This window comes from Triturus cristatus, chromosome 1_1, assembly GCF_964204655.1.
Source record: "Triturus cristatus chromosome 1_1, aTriCri1.1, whole genome shotgun sequence".
Lineage (NCBI taxonomy): Eukaryota > Metazoa > Chordata > Amphibia > Caudata > Salamandridae > Triturus > Triturus cristatus.
In genome coordinates, this window is record NC_140579.1 from 1,135,695,401 (window position 1) to 1,135,713,152 (window position 17,752).

The window sequence follows — 17,752 nt, forward strand, 5'->3', positions numbered from 1 at the left end:
CCACCAAGTGCTGGCCCAGTGAGCGAAGAGGTCGTGAGGGGTCATATGGCAGAAGGAGATTGGCCAAGATAGAAGGGGTGGACAGTTTCAGAATCTTGAAGGAAATACATAAGGTTTTAAATTCAATACGCCTGGCCACAGGTAGCCAATGAAGACGGCGGATGGCATTGGACACGGAGCAGGACCAACGCAAGCCTAAAAGGGTTCTTGCTGCCACATTCTGTGCCCTTTGCAGCCTCAAAACCTCTGCCTTGTTGGCCCCCAGATAAAGAAAGCAGGCATAGTCGAGTCTGGACAATATCATCGCCTGGATGATAACCTGACGCGTGGGCGCGTCAAAGAAGCCCAGCAATGGTCTGAGCCCCCGTAAGAGTCCAAAACAAGTCCCTGCCGTTTTTTTGGTTTGGACTTGGTAGTTTAAAGTTGAGTTCAACCAAACCCCTAGTTTTTTACTACCTGCTTGGGGGAGGAGGGCTTGCCCAAACTGGCTGGCCACCAGAGATCACTCCACTGACCATGGTCCTTTCCTACTAACAATACCTCCGACTTGTTGGAATTCAGCTGGAGACAGTTGGCGGTCAACCACCCGGCCACTGCCGCAAGGTCGCCCTGAAACTTGAGGACGTCCCGCTCGGTGTTATTCGAGAGTACCACCACCAACTGTGTATCATCCGCGTAGGAGACCATGGTCAAGTCCCTGCTACTGGCTACTGCGGCCAGTGGTTGAACATAGATATTGAATAGCAGGGGACTAAGGGAAGAACCCTGTGTCACCCCTTGTCTGACAGGGTGTTCGCCAGAGGCAAACGGGGATCTGTTACCGAAAATGACCTCTCATGGAGGAATGAAGCAAGCCAGGCCAAAGCCGAGCCAGTAATTCCTGCCTCCTCCAGGCGTCTCAGCAGAATGTCATGAGACACCGTATCAAACGCGGCGCTCAGATCCAACAGGATCAGCACCGACGTGTGCCCAGCATCCATTGCTGACCAGAGATGTTCTGTCACAGCCAGGAGAGCAGACTCCGTGCTGTGACCAGGTCGAAAGCCGTTCTAGGAAGGGTCCAATATGTTATTCAGGGCCAGAAAATGCAACAGGAAGGAATTGACATATGCCTCCGTAATCTTAGCCGCCCAAAGAAGCAGAGAGATGGGGGCGGTACTTCTCTGGTTTGGCCAGATCAAGCGTAGGTTTTTAAGTAGAGGGATTATCATGGCCTGTTTCCAAGCCCTGGGCACAGTAGCTGTGCCAAGGGACCCATTTATCACCTGATTCAAGAAAGGTAAGATTGTCGGCAATACTTTCTTGAATTGATCTGGTTTGAGCGGGTCGGCGGGGGATCCTGACTTAATCCTACTGCAGAGTGCTACAAGCTGATCTACCGGGATCAGTGGAAAGGTATGTAAAGCATTAGCCGTTTGACCACATCTTGTGACCGGCACGGTACTATGTGCGGCCGGAAAGGACCTGTAGATATCATCCACCTTTTTAACAAAAAAGGTGGCAAGGTCCTTGCACTTCTCATTGGACTTAATAGTCGACCCAGTGGAGGTTTGCCAGGATTGCAAGCTGGCGAGTATTGAGAACGTGCTCTCAGATGGATTAGCACTCTCGTGGATTTGGTTAGCAAAAAAAGCAGCTCGTGCTAGATGTATGGCCTTGTGATACCTTTAAATTGCCGCCCGATAGATATCTTTTGCAGCAGGACTAAAGTCTCTTCTCCATACCCACTCCAATCTCTTACATACCTTACGCATATCGGCAAGTTCAGTCTTAAACCATGGTCGCGTTTTTACTTTACGATTGACAGATCATTTTTTGGGAACTAAGCTGTCTAGCGGATGGCATATCCATTCCGAAAAAACCCTATGTGCCTCATTGGGATCCTCTGGCAAGCTCGGACGAGTAGCCAGGAAGCAGGCATCAAAGAGTTCCCAGTTCAATTTGTGCCAGGGCCGTTTTAGGGAGGTCGTCTGATTCTCAACCTGAGCAGGGATTAAACCATGTAATGACATTGAAACCAAGAAGTGGTCCGTCCATCCCATCATGATGGGCGCATGCATTGTGACCAGAGGTATATTAGTAAAAACTGGGTCTAATAGGTGCCCCGCAGTATGTGTTGGACCCGAGACCAGCTGCATCAACTGGCAGGCTGCAAGGTCAGCTACAAAATTCGCCATATCAGTGTCCTCAAGAATATCCAAATGGAGGTTCAAATCCCCCAGGACTGTGAAGTTGGTGGAATTATCCACCAGTATACTGACCACAAGTTCACTAGCTACCTCCAATCCAGAGGTATTCGGCACTACAAGATCACACCCCGGTGGCCCCAAGCGAATGGGGAGGCGGAACGCTTTATGCTCACCCTGAACAAGGTACTGAAGATAGCGGTTGACCGGGGGCGGAACATGGAATGCGCCCTGTCTCTCTCTCTCTCTCTCTCTCTCTCTCTCTCTCTCTCTGTCTCTCTCTTTTTTTCTCTCTCTCTGTTTCTATTACACCTAACCATTTTGGTTTCCCATTTTGTTGTCGGCCAATTTGTGGTAAAGGAGGAATGTTATGTTGCAAGGACCACCCCATGTGGTTTTGTTACGATGGGGTGTCTTCCACAATCCCCTCTGTTTTGAAAATAAAGTGGTACCGCCCCGGGTGGAAGTATGGGGTAGGAAATAAAGGATGGGTCATGACCAGACATCCGGGTCAGACCGGGATTGCCACTAATATAATCGCCTGTGTCTCTTATCTGCTGCGGCCCGCCTTGCATAATTATCTAGCTGTGCCATCAGTGAGTCCCCCTGGCACACAATAACTGCCCCAGCTTCCATGAAGCAGCGTGCACTTGAAGTAAACATGAACCCCTAATTCTGAGGCTCAGGAAGCATTCCCCTGTCTTCTGGCAAAAGGTATCCTCTCATCACAATACAAGGCTGAGCAAGCTCGCTTACACAGCTAATTCCCCTCCCTTTTCTGCAGCCACGGCCCCTTTATCTACACACAAGTGTCGGTCGCTTCCGGGGAGAGCTAGGAGTCTTGTCTCTGCTTCTGTCATGATACTCAACACTTCACATTTCTCAGTGAATCATGATTGTTGCAGACATCCGTTTGCAACAATCATGTTAACCTACTGGTTAACATGTCAAATTCTAGCATGCCCAGCTCAACCAGTCACCCTTTGATGTCAAATTCGATGACATCTCTTGATACAGCACGATGAAACAGGCAGCGGTAGCAAGCTATATATTTTTTTTAAGTCAGTATTGCTCCTAAATGGAAGCCCTGAGGCTAGCTTTAACTTGCTGCCTTCACTGTAAGTGCTCCCAGTGAGTTGTCGCTGTGTTTCATACTGAAATACACAGGTCCCAGGCTCAGGCCTCCCGTGCTGCTGCATCACTCTCTTCTGCCTCACTTTAATGTTGCCTTCGGCCTTTACCCCTGTTTTTAGGTTGAGCCTACAGCACTTGCATGATCTGTTGTAAGTACTTTGGGGGGTTTGACTCCTCCCATCGCTTTGGATTGGTCTAGTCAGTTGTCTTGTAAAAATCCTTGCTTGCTAATGGGTACTTTGGCTTCCCGGTCCCTCCTTTTTCTAAGTTATCTCCCCTGAAGTATCGCCGCAAGATTTGGATGCTTCCGCTTTTGTCTATGTTACTTTCTATTCAAAGACTTTCAAAAAAATTAATTTGCTTTTTCCTGGCTCTGCGTGGCACCCGATTCGTGGACACCGAAATTTAATTTATACAGACACTCGCTCTCCTCCCCCTGCGAGTGTTTCCCTGGCTCAGGCAATCAGCCTGCTGGCTCTCACTTTCCTCTAGCTGTAGCTTCTACAGCTAAGTTCCTAACATTTCTGCTTCAGACTACTGAGTGCCCCACCCCCTTCTCACCACCAGCCCCTGTCAGCAGCCCATGCAGGTTCGGAGCCAAGCCTTGGCACCGAAGTTCCAGTCGTGGTGACCTTGCGCTGCAGCTTTTTCCTAACTAACGCCCTCCTGTGCTGCGAACTGTGTAGAACAAAAGCCACGTTCTTTCAGCATGTGCACTCTTTCTCCGCAGCTGCACCTGCTTCATCAACCGAGACCACCACGACACAACTTCATTACATCCTACTCAATGCATGTTCACTCAGTAAACGTGCCAAGGAGGTCTGGGACACAATCTCCTCCCTCACCCCTGACGTCAAATTCCTCACAGAAACATGGCTAAACCCCACCTCCGCACAAGACATTTCCACAGCCATCCCCAAATGTTACAAGATAACACACTGGGACCGAACCAACAACAAGCAAGGAGGCGGAATAGCCATCATCTACATGGACACCATCCGCTGATGACCCAACACTAGTAATGGAACACTCCACATAGACAGAAAATGCACCCTCAGAGGCACCCTTGCCTACAGACCACCAGGACCAACGTCCCAGCTTCTGCAATGCCATCCCGGAACTCAGCACCCCACTTGCAATCGACTCAGAGCACTACATCTTCCTAGGGTACCTCAACTTCCACCTTAACGACCCCAACTCCACTGACCTCCTGGAAAGTATGAGTAACATCGGCCTCGGGCAGCTCATCTCCGACCCTACCCACATCACAGGGCACATGCTTGACCCCATCTTCACCTCCAGCTACAGAGTCAAGTACATCCACACCACTCACCTGGTACGACCACCACAGCATACACTTCACCATTTCAAGACCCACTCCCCTCCTCAGCACCGTGTCCCCCAGAATGTGCAGATGCTATCGCCCGCAAGACAGCCATGGTAAAAAAAAAAATTAAAAATGAGCAAGCTGGTTCACCGAGGAACTGCACTCCACCAAATGCAACTGCCGACAACTTTAAAGGAAGTGGTGCATCAGCAAAAAAAAAAAAAAGACCACACCACCTTTAGGTCAGCTCTCAACCAGTACCATTGCCTCCTGAAAAACTGAAAAATACCAAGAAGAACGCCTTAGCAGACTGCATCAAAACTAGCACAGACTGCAGCAAAGAACCCTCCATCATTGTGAAGGAGTTCACCAATCCTGCTGCCACGGAGAACGACTTCCCCCTTCCCAAGAACTGTGCAACAACCTTGCAGACTTCTTCCACAACAAGATCTCGGCCATCTACGAAAACTTCAAACTTCAACCCTCTGCTGTAGACACCATCAACCAGCTCACACCCATGAATACAAACCCTGAACACCTTCTCACCTACCAGAATTGCCTCACCACGCAATACACTATCTCTTCATGAACTCCCTGTACATGGGAGCACGACGAATCCATGCCCCCACCACGTCTTCAACCTCGGAAGCAAGACAACTGGCAACGAGCTCAGGAAGGCCCTGAACACCTCAATCGCAGTGTCCTCCTTCCCTGAAAACTGGAAACACACTAAAGTGACCCCCTCCTGAAAACAATATCCGCCGAATTATTGAATAATTACCAGCCCATCTCTCTGCTTCCCCTGTCCAGCAAAAGACCTCAAAAAAGCGATCAACCCACAACTCACCTAATACTGAGAAGACCACAAGCTCCTGGACCCCTCCCAATCTGGATTTCCAGCTAACCATAGCACAAAGACAGCCATGATTGAAGCCACAAATGAAATCACAGCCCTCCTAGACTGTGGGGAAACAGCAGTCCTCATGGACCTGTCTGCCGCGTTTGACACCATCTCCCACCACATCCTGATCAACAGGCTCCACCACATCGGGATTCAAAGAAACGCCCTAAAATGGATCACCTCGTACCTCACCGGCAGAACCCAAAGGATCCGTCTCCCATTGTTCACCTCAGAGCCCAAGAAGATCATCTGCAGAGTCCCTCATAGATCGCCCCTCATCCCGACCCTTTTTAACACCTACATGAGCTCCCCTGGCCGCCACCGTCCAATCACACGGACTCAAAATTATCTCCTACGCCATCGACACACAGCTCATCCTCTCACTGTCTGAAGATCCCTCCACCATTAAAGCGAACTTCCACAGATGCATGATGAACGTCATGGAATGGATGAAGGACAACTGTCTCAAACTCGACACCAAAAAAACAGAAGTCCTCATATTTGGGAAACAACAACTCGCCATGGATCAACACATGGTGGTCCATGGAGCTTGGAACACCCTGTGCCCCTACACACCACTCCCGCTACCTCCTCGCCATCATCCTTGAAAGCAAACTATCCATGGAGAAGCAAGTCAACACAGTCTTAACCACCTGCTTACACACCCGCAAGATCTTTAGGTGGCTTCCGGCAAACACCAGAAGGGCCGTCACACAGGCCCTCATCACCAGCAGACTGGACTACAGAAACACGCTCTACACAGGAATCACTGCATGCCGCCTGAAGAGACTCTAGACAATACAGAACTCAGCGGCAAGAGTCATACTCTTCCTCCCCAGCAGGACCCACACTACACAACATCTCCAAAAACGACACTGGCTCCCGATTCAGAAGAGATGTCAGTTCAAGTTGCTGACCCACGCCTACAAAGCCCTGCACAATGAAGGACAAGCATACATCAACAAATGCCTGACCCTCAACGAGACGCCTTCGATCAGCTTTCCTCTCCCCCATAGGCACGCCATGGATCTGTCGAGCCAACAGCAGAGGTCGCTCCTTCTCGCACCTGGCAGCCAATGCTTGGAACAACCTGCACCTCAAGACGGCACCATCGCTCCAGCAATTCAGAAGAGAATTAAAGACATGGATGTTTGAATGATCAAATCTTGCTGCAGCAGAAAACAACTCCAGCACCTTGAGACCCTCATGGGTGATTTGCAGCACTCTATAAATACCTTATTGATTCATTAATTGAATACAAATTACCTCATGCATGGGAGTGATCAAGGTCATCCTGCAGGCTCTATGTACTCCAAACCAAAGAACCATTTTCCCATGTTGTTTAATTGTAAAATGCTAGAATGATGCTATAAAACTATCCGTCTTGGTTTTTACATTTAAACTACTTTAAAAAAAGTATCCCCTTCTTTTAGTTCCAGTAAAGTAAAATATTCTTATCGCACATATACCAGGGCACAGCCTGTATTTACTTCTTGAAACACTAACAAAGAATAAGAAGCATAAATGCACACCGGACGAGGAGAGCCCCACCGTACAACACGCACACTGCAGGGAGTCAGGCCAAATAGGCCACGTTAGTTTGCATACGGTTATTACAACGACCGCGTTATTACCCCGCAAACCATTACAACGCAAGTAGGAACAACGACTTGCTGTAGGGGGGTGCTGGATTTTGAAATAGTAAAATTTACTATTCCAACTCCAGTCTGTGCAACAGTAGGGAAGGTGTTGGATTTTAAATACAACACCTTCTGCTCCCTACAGCAAGTCGTTGTTCCGACTTGCGTTGTAATGGTATGCGATGTAACAACGTGGTTGCTGTAATGACCGTGTTGTAATGGCATGCGTTGTATCACATGCGTAGTAAACCATGTTTACCATGCGTATATTCTCGGTGAATGCTTTGTGTTTCTCCAAGATAGTAATCTTTGTCTTTGCTTTATGCTGTCATTCCATGCTTGACTGGGCCTGTATTGCTCCACATTGCTACTCTCCTGTGAATATGACTTCCCTCCTCTGCTCTTCCCGTTGTGTGTGCATTATGCTGCATGGTCTGACTGGTAAACATCGTAAACATTGAAGAAACGCAAAGTATTCACGAGGATATAGCCACACTCAAAGTCCATACCGCAAAGGCAAGATCACCCACTGCAGTAAACTGTAAGTGCTCCGACTGCCAATAATAGGAACAAAACAATGACAACTAAAAGGGCAACTTTTAAGAGCCAGAGCATATGTTATTTATCGGCAATAAACTATTTGACAATTGCGAATCGTTATTACATAAAGCTGCCTTTTGCATCCCCAGTGCATGCCTTACCCACATGAAGCCCTGCTAGCCGTCCACATGAAGCCTGCATTACAAACTATAGGGCTTATTTACAAGCCCCTTGCGCCGATGATCCATCACTTTTCCCCATATTAAAAGCGACGCACCCAGGGTGCAAAGGGCTTTTAAATAAGCCCCTATGATTGTATGAACCAGCGATTTGCGCACTTCCAGAAGTTCAGCGGTCCAGTTTAACACAATCCCCAAACAACCAGTTATCTCCAATGTTACATACAATGCTCCAATACAATGAATGGCTAGAAGAACTGTTCACGAAAGGCAAAACTACTGAAACATCCTTAAGAATGTCAAAGTGGTGATATGGAATCCATAGAACTGCAAACCCATATCAATTTTTTAACCTCCATATAAAAGGAATTCCACAATATCCTTCCATGTGATGTTTTTTAACAAATGCATGACACTACATGAAACCACCATGACAGACTGTAACTGTCGGACTTCACTGGGGTGACTACAAGCATATAGGAGCTACTGGAACCCAGCCCTGGTGGGTGAAGTAGTTTTTCACTGGTTTGCTGAAGTCCGTCCTACTGTGGCTCTGCAAACGGGGCTAACTACACCTCTTTCTACATTTGACAACCACCAAATCATATCTATGAGGCCACTTTGACGTAGGGCAGCACAGCAAAGTGACTTGCTATGCCAAATCCCCATAAATGAGGGCCTTAAAGCGAGGGCGAACAGTCACAGGCTTCTCACAGAGGTTGTGTTAGAGCAAGAGCTCAAAACTCAGCAGCCTACCAAGACGCAAAATAACATGTCTTACCCAGTGATCATCTTTTATGGAAGAAGAAGGCACTTTATTAACACAGTAAACCTAAATACTATACAACACAATAAGAGCATAACACAGCGTTGTAATTACTTGCATCTAGCTGTAACGCACTGTGCTGCCCTTCTTAGTGCCCTGTTCTTTAACACTACAGCTGAGTTTCTGTCTCTATAGTTCCCAACGCTATACGGGGTAGGCAAGCAGGGTAGGAGAGGTGGCTGGATAGCCGTAGTATTTAAAGATTGCTGGAGTGCTAAACCTTCACTGCGTAGTCCATTCCCCTTGGCAGAGCTTTTCGAATTTGTAATCTCGCTCTCCCCTACAGTTCCTATTGGAGGTATACTATGTTATTGTCCTCCTGCGGCATGCCCTAACTTTGTGAACGCGGTTTGCAGACTTTTTGGAGCCGCAATTACTCATACTTTGTGTTTATTGGGACATTAGTTTTTGGGCTGAACACCTTATCAATTCTACTGCAGTGAATCTTATTAGAATACAATTAGCTTTCAGTTTGACCCAGGGGGTCCTGGCTCAGACATATAGTGGGCACACATTTGATTTGGTCTTTGTTCCTAGGGAATTAGGTGCTTGTGGTGGTATTGTGTCCCAGGTATAGACCCACTCTTTGCTGAGCCACCTTACCATCAAACGCTCCAGATAAGAACCTGATTCTTTGATAGCTACTAGAAGGCCTATAGGGGTCAACTCATGGGCGAAACTATCTGCAGAAAATTAAATTAATACCTTGAATTTAATGAGGTACACTACAGGGGTTGGAATGGTGCATACTGATTATTCGAACTACACTGAGTTGGCTATCTCAGACTTAGAAGACGTTCTTCCCCCATCCACACCTATCCATCGGTGGTCTCATCCTTCTACCTCTTGGTATAAAACATCTCTTCGAAAATCCGAAATTGGCTCTAAAAAAATTACAAAGGGTACATACAGCGTGTTAACTACGCACCAGAAGCCAGATCTGAGCCCAAAGTAGCACTTAAATCTTACCAACAAGATGATACACCCATCCAAGGCCAATTTCCTTGCTACTATGATTTTATAAGCCAATGATACATGTAAAGGGGTATTTTCAGTGATTCGTTCTCTGTCTATTCTCTCCTTCTCCAGTCAACTTGTTGAGCATTCACAGAGGCGATGTGATGAATTGCCCTAACTTTTTTGGGGCCAAAATCCTTATGGTATGTAAGAGTCTGTTAGTACGCCTAACAGCTCTCATTGTACTTCCATGGTGATAGCTACTGATGCAGTGTCCACTCACCCTTAAAGGCTGTGACTCTGTAAATCTGATCTACTGACTTCTGAGGAGTTTCTGGCCCTAGCCAATTCTATCACTTCGGGTTCTCTTTTAGATCCTACTCCTCTATCAGTCTGGAAGATAGCAAAACCTGATCATGCTACACCCCTTTTCTATCACTCAAGCACTTATACCGGGTGAGGGGAGCGGGGTGAGTCTTGGTTGTTCCTCTGCTGAAAAAGGACAATGCAGTCTCAGCCATTTTGAGCAACTTTGTCCCAATTCTCTCCGGTCTTTCCTGATAAAACATTGAAAAAATTCCTTAACAAGCAGTTTTCTAAGTTTGTGTAGTACAATAGTATATTAGAACCAGCATAATCAGGTTGTCAACTTTACCATAGGACAGAAACCATTCTTGTCTCCATTGTGGATGACTTATGTCTGTCAGCAAACAGGGTTCACTTGCAGCATTAATGCTGTTGGACCGGTCTGCTGATTTCCATACTGTATCCAATGGCAAGTTGCCCCTAAGACTGGCAGAGGTAGGTACCTGTGATTCAGCCCATCAGTGGATTAGATCCTACTTAGAAAATAGATTGTAAGCGGTATTCTTACCCTCATACCGCTCAGTGCAGGGCATCCCACAAGGCTCCTCGGTGAGCCCTACCATTTTAGGTCTCCAGTAGACAACACATGCTGTTTGAAGAGACATATTGTGTTTAATCTGTGGGCTTCAGCCTGCCCACACTCTTCTTGTTTGCTTCCTCCATCATCTATCTCATATCTAAGTCACCATTTGTTTCTGGCATACATGGCCACGCCTTTTATTGTGTTTAGCCCTCCCCAGAGCATGGATAAAGTACCTGTTTTTACGACCATTTTAGGACCCACCTTTTTCTTTCTTTTTCAGCCTTCTACACAGTGCCCTTATCAGCTCCGTCTCCTCCCACACTCCCTCATGCCCCAGCCACAGACCACCCCCTCCCTGTCACTACTTTTCCTATCATTGCTGCATTTTGTTTACCCACCTCCTCCCTCCCGTCTCTGCTTGCTTCCTTGCACCTCCCAGTGCTTGGCACATTCACAGATACCCCCTCGCTTGTTGCTGCTTTTCCTTTTGTTGCAGCATTCAGTTTCCCCCACCTCCTCCTGTTGTAGTCTGTTTCATTCTAGTAAGTGATGGTATTCTGCCTTTTAATGTCTTGTTAGTGTATAGCTGATTGGATCATTTGTGCACGGCTGCTACTACTTAGCACCCATGTAGTCTCTTTATTTTACATGTGTGTGGGTACTAGGTATGTATGTGTTTACACCGTATGTGGTCGTTCGGCAATAATGTTTATAGCTGCAAAATCACGCCTGAAATGAATAAGGTATGCCTCATCACAGGGCATGTCAGAGCTTCTAAAGTACTTGTATCTTCTGCTGTAATTGCATAAACATGTTTCTCTTGTGCGAAATGACTGAACTGTTTGTGTATCACCTCGTTGCTTCCCATTTCATAGGGTGGGACTCTATTTCTTTAAATTTCTCCTGTCTGGATGCTTTCTTACTTTTTCCGCATTTACCGGTGAAGTGTTTCCATGAGCCAGTGTTGCTTAACTTGAATTCTCTTCAAAGGAGCCAGGTTGAGTCTTGATGTCATCAAGGTCTGCCTGCTGATCAGTGTCCATGGCAAAAGTAGTCCTTTTAATGTGGTTGCCGATGCAATGTATTTCCTCATGTTCACTACTGTAAACCAGCCTAACACTGATTGTTTCTGGTTTTTTGTTTGGTGCAGTTTTATATATCGTAAACACCACCTCAAAGGTAGTGGAGTGCTTGACATTAGCACCAGTTACTTTTTTTGTGCGGTTTTATATAGTGCCAACACCACCGAAGGTATTGCAGCGCTTTACATTAGCACTAGTTACTTTACACAAGAACACATTCATTTTTGTAGGCATGGAGAGTTTAGGTGATATGCCCAAAATCAAGGTTGTTAATCCAACACCGAAACTCAGACCCAGTTTCATAGCTCCATAGTTGGCAGCTCAGGCCAATCCGCTCCTGAAAGAATGCTTTATAATCTCCCTAGTCTCAGCCTCAGTTCCACATTTTGTGATGTTTTGTGAAACAGTAGGTTTCGCCTGTGCGAAATAAATTGTTTTTAATTCTCAGCAAGACAGCGCATGTGCTGTCTTGAAGAGACATGCGTTCTATCAGTGGGCTTACAGGCCAACCATTGGCAAACTTCAGCACCGCTCTCATTTTCTTTGATGCCATTCGTCATGGCATGCGGGCGTCATGCCCTCTTCTTGTGTTTGGCCCTCCCATAGCGCATGGATCAAGTACATGTCTCCTTACACTGCTCCAGATTTGTGCAGCTATGTTTTCTTTGTTTTCAAGCACTCCACAGCAGTATTTATGTTTTCGGGTCATCTCCCTTGTACCCATACACACATATCACTAAAATGCATGTGCCTGTATATAAACAAATGCATTTTTAAAAAGTTGTTAAAACACAAACAGCATTTTTTTGGTGCATGATCCAATGGTATTAGAGCGCTCACTTACTCTTTCCATAGCGCGTACTCGAGCAGATGATATTGGAGAGCTTCGAGTGCTCACCAATTACATTCCATAATGACACATTCGTTTTTGTTGCTGATCCTGCTTCAATTGAGGTATTTTTTTTTACCTTTTCTTGCTAACTCCCACCCTCTTCCGTAGTTGCTTGCCCATCTTCCCACACCCTCCGGCTTTGCTGCTTGAACTGTTCCCCTCACTTCCTCCCTCGTCGTTGCTGATTTTATTATAATTTGTTTTGCACGATCCAATGGAATTGGAGCGCTTGTTCTACCCTCCATCTTTCCATAGTACTAACACCAGTCGATGGTATTGGAGCACTGGTTCCGTCCTCTGTCTTGCCATAGTCTCCCTTGTACATATACACAAATACCACTAAAATGCATGCGTGTGTTCATAAACTAATGCATTTCTTAAAAAGTTGTTAAAACATGCACAGCACTAGTTAATTTTTTTGCACGATCTGATTGGGACTGGAAAGCTTGCCCCGGCCTCCATCTTGCCATAGTGGAAACACGAGCCAATGGTATTGGAGCGCTTTAAGTGCTCACTGGTTACATTATACAATGACACATTCATTACCATAACCAGGGGGAAGCGCAAGTGATTTGCCCAGCATCTCAAACTGTTCACCCGACCCGAGATTCAAACCTGGATTCTGTCTGTAGCTCTGGCTGTTACACCACACCCTCGCTTCAGTTTACAGCTCCTTAACTGTTTCTCACTATTTCTTCCACATTAAGTCAGCAATATCCTGTCAACACCAAACAAGCACTGGCAAAACCAATAGATCTCGTCAATGCACGAGCTATTAGCCTTGTCGGCGTGAATGGCTTTTAGCCATGAAGTCTAGTAGCACATCTGCTGTTCAGCATGGTTGAAAGTCACTGAGAAAAGTGCTATGATGTGGCCAGTGCAGGCCATGTCATAACGCTTTTTTGTGTTAGGAGGGCCAGGAAAATAAACTCAAAATGAGGGGGGCAGAGAGACTCGGCGACTGCTCAACATCCTGTGATTCTGGGCGTTCACTGAACTTCATCCATGCTGAACAGCAGATGTGCTGCTGGACAACATGGCTAAAAGACATTCACATTGGCCATGTTAATGTGGCACTTCCAAGGCCTATTGGCTTTGCCAATGCTTGTTTAAATGTATGCCCTATAGCTCAGTTTATGTACTTGCATGGAGTCAATTTCATGAACTATGCAGATGATTCCCAGATGGTGATCTCGAATGATGAGACAATGCCAGATCCAGTGTTTACGGTTCAATTTTGACTTTGTTCTTCTCCACCAGCAGCAGTAGTACTAATAGCTCAAACATGCTGTGAACTGTAGGGCAAGATAGGAGTCTGAGACTCCACTGCTCATTCAGCGAATGTACATAATGTGCACAAGTGCTAGAAAGTATTGTACTCCACAGCTGTATTTTCAGTCTTCTATCAGCTGGGCACTCACCGGGAAAATCCCCTAATGCTCAGACCATCCATCTTAGTTAGTCCATCCCTGGAAGGCACTTGCTTTTTTGTAGTGATTAGTAAGGCTCATCAGTGAATAATCTCCCATCTGCTTTCTTGTTTTTGGGCAGTAAGGCATGTGTGTATTATTTGCATATTTGACATTTATTTTATACATTTTGGATATTCCATTCTAGTCGGGCAGAATAACATATCCTTCAGCGTGCTGCAATGATGGCATCCTAAAATATGTGAATTTGCATTGCTTGATAGACACCCGTATTCCAAAGTCATTTGATACAAATAAACCATCTCTATCCTTTTAATTTTTCCACTCTTGGTCCTAATTTGCAACAAACACATAAATGGTGATGGGAGGAATCAGTGGCGTAACGAAACCTGAGGGGGCCCCCCTGCAAAGTGCATGGAGGGGCCCCCCTTCCAGACTTACTCATGAGCTCTCAGGCCAGGGTACTGCCTGGAGGGGTCCCCCTAGAGCTGGGGGGCCCACCGCACTGATGCCCCCCCCCCCCCGCACTGCAGGGACTGCTGGGGCCTTTGTTACGCCACTGATTGGCTTACCCCCGAAAAAGTCACTTCTGATGTATTAGGCATAAGCTTTGCTACAAGTTTAAAAGTGCAAAACAGAGGGAGGAGCCTAGCGCTTGACCAAGATGGCCGCGTGAGCTTAGAGCTCCCGAGACCCTCGCGCCCTCCGTCGACTATCCTGTCACTAATCCTGCTGGTATGCATGGCACCGTGTTGCTGAGTTGTCAGGGAGGCGATTGATGCTACCCGCGGTCGGATCGCCCATCGGGAACCGGACTTATGACTGGCGAAAGATTGCGGCCTAACTCCCGGAGATGCCAGGGGCTAGAGTTGGCAGGATGCCCGACTCCTAGTTGATCAACAACGGCCTGGTGAGGTGTGAACTGTCGGACGGAGGCCCTCGCTCTTTCACTTTCGATTTCGTTCCCTTTGTCTGCCCGGACACTGTAGAGCTCTGGGTGGCTTTATAACCCCAAGGACGCTCGGCGGGCTACTCTGGCAGCACAAGGCGGACCTGCTCACTCCTTATTCCTCTCTCTGAGAGGGAACGGTCTTCACTGCATTGGACTGCCTGGAGTCCATTATGTCGGGCAAAGCAGAAGGGGATCGGCTGAAGACTAAGTCCACCAGGCGGGGAACGTATTCCCAAGTCAACAGTATGGACCGCTACGCCCTCCTGAAGACATCGCCGAGTGGATCGAGCCAGGCGCCGGATGCCCAGAAGGAGGACTCGCCTGGGACACCGGAGCTCTCCCTGCAGGATGTCATGGGCGCGCTTGATGGGATGCAGACCTCGATGGGGAGGCAATTCGAGGCCCTGGCGCATAAGGTGGATGCCATCCTGGTGGATGTCAACTTGATCCGCTCGGACCTGGGCAAGACAAACGAACGCGTTAAGGACCTGGACCACAAGACCACGGGCCTCACTGATGATGTTGCGGATTTGCAGAACGAGGTCCGGAAGCTGAGGGCCGAGAGTGACCTCGCCGCCCGCCGGCTGGAGGACTTCGAGAGCCGGTCCAGGCGCAACAACGTGCGCGTCATCGGGGTCCCGGAGTCCTCGGATGAGGCTTCGACGGACCTGCTTGTGGAAGATTTGGTCCTCAATCATCTGAAGCCTAAGGGCCTTGGAAAGTTTTTTGCGGTGGAAAGGGCCCATAGGGTGCCGGGCGGACGGCCCAAGGCGGGTGCCCCGCCGCGGCCGATTGTCGCCCGGCTCTTTCATTTTCGAGATCGGGACGCTATCCTGCAAGCTTCGAGGGTGACGGGCCCAGTCCCCTTCCAGAATGCGTCGGTGAATTTTTATCCGGACTTCACCCAGCAGGTGCAGAGACAGAGACAGAGCTTCCTGGGGGTGAAGCGGAGACTTCGGGAACTGGACCTGAAGTATGCCATGCTTTTCCCCGCCAGACTACGGGTGGTGCATGAAGATCGGACATTCTTTTTTGACTCTCCTGTTATGGCCGACGAATGGCTGGACGCTTTGCCCCGGCGACGGACCGGGGACGACACAGCCGAGCATGGAGACAGTGGCCGGGATGGACAGGGCTGAAATCTTAAAGCCGGCCTGACTTGATTTGACCATACTTGAAGATTTGAACAGAGTGCAGTAACTGTGGAGGGTTGCGGGAGGACGAGGGGTGCTCTTTTCCTCCCTTAGGGTACTTTTTGTAGATTTTTGTTTTTGTAGGGCGACAGGCACACTGCAAGTTGGGGGGGCTTTTTAAGCTGCAGCAGGGGTGCAGGGTGGGGGGAGGTATGGGGATTTTGAGTTTGTTGTTGGGGGGTTTATTTCTGCAAGGCATGATGATTATCCTCAGGACTGTTCCATGGTGGCGCCTCGGGTGTGGGGTGGGCCTCTTTCCGTTTGAGGATGGGGGGTAGAGGCTTAAGTGTTATAAGCTGGAATGTTAATGGTTTGGGGGATCGCATCAAGAGGGGGATTGTTTTGCAACTTCTGAAACGTTCAATGCCAGACGTTGTCCTGCTGCAGGAGACGCATCTCATAGGCAATACGTGCTATGCCCTGAATAGGAAGGGGTATAAATTCATTGCACACTCGGGATTCTCTTCTGGGTCCAGGGGTGTGGGCATCCTCGTTAGAGCATCGTTGCCTTTTGAGGTGGACTCCACCATTGTTGACGATAGGGGGAGGTTTGTGGCGGTGGCGGGGAGGTGGGAAGGAAGGACTTTGGTTTTGGTTTCGGTTTATGTCCCGCCGGCCCTGCAGGCCTCCACATTTGCTGAACTGGGCAGGGCTTTGCTGACTCTCCCGGGGGGAATGCTGGTAGTGGGAGGGGATTTCAACGCTGTGGGTTCCGGACTGTTGGATAGATACCCGCCCAGGGACACAGGGGGGGCTCAGAAATGGCTTCCAGACTTCCTGGATACGTTTGGTCTGATAGACTGCTGGAGGCTCCGGCACCCCACACAGAGTCAATACACGTTTCACTCCGGGGCGCATGGTAGCCTCTCCAGGATTGACTACCTGCTCACTCTGGCCGCACATGCCTCGTTGATATCCGAGGCGAGGCACATGGCACGTGGTATCTCTGATCACTCGCCAGTGTGGATCCGGCTGGATCTAGGTCGGGAGGGAGGAAGGAGGGTGGCCCCCATCAACCCATGGTATTTCCGAGACCCCAAGATGCGCAGCGCCCTGGTTAAAAAGGTAGATAATTACTTTAAGGACAATCTGGGAACCGTGGACTCGGCGGTGTCGCTGTGGGAAGCTTTTAAGACCGTGCTTCGGGGGGAGGCCCTCTCCCTGGTGGTGGCTGCCAAGAACCGGAGGGATTGCGAGGTGCGGCAAGTGGAGGAGGAGATTGCGGCCCTTGAGGGGGATATGGAGGAGGATGTTACAGAGTCCTCATTGCATGAGCTTTGCCTGAAGCAGGCGGAGTATAGGGACCTGGTGACGAACGCCGCCAAGACCCTCAGCAGGGAACAACAGGGCCGCCTTTATGACGTTGGGGATAAGGCAGGGAAACTCCTGGCGTGGTTGGACAGGAAAGAACGGGTCAATAGAGTGGTGCCAGAGTTGATTGGAGAGGGGGGAGAGGCGATTGTGGAACCTGAGGGGATTGTGGAGTGTTTCGCGGAGTATTTTCATAGGGTTTATTCCTCTGTGTCGGACAGGCCGCCCGAGGACTCGTCTGATCTCCTCCGTGATATCGAGTTGCCCTGCCTCTCTGACATAGATAGGGACGATTTGGATGGTGACATCACGA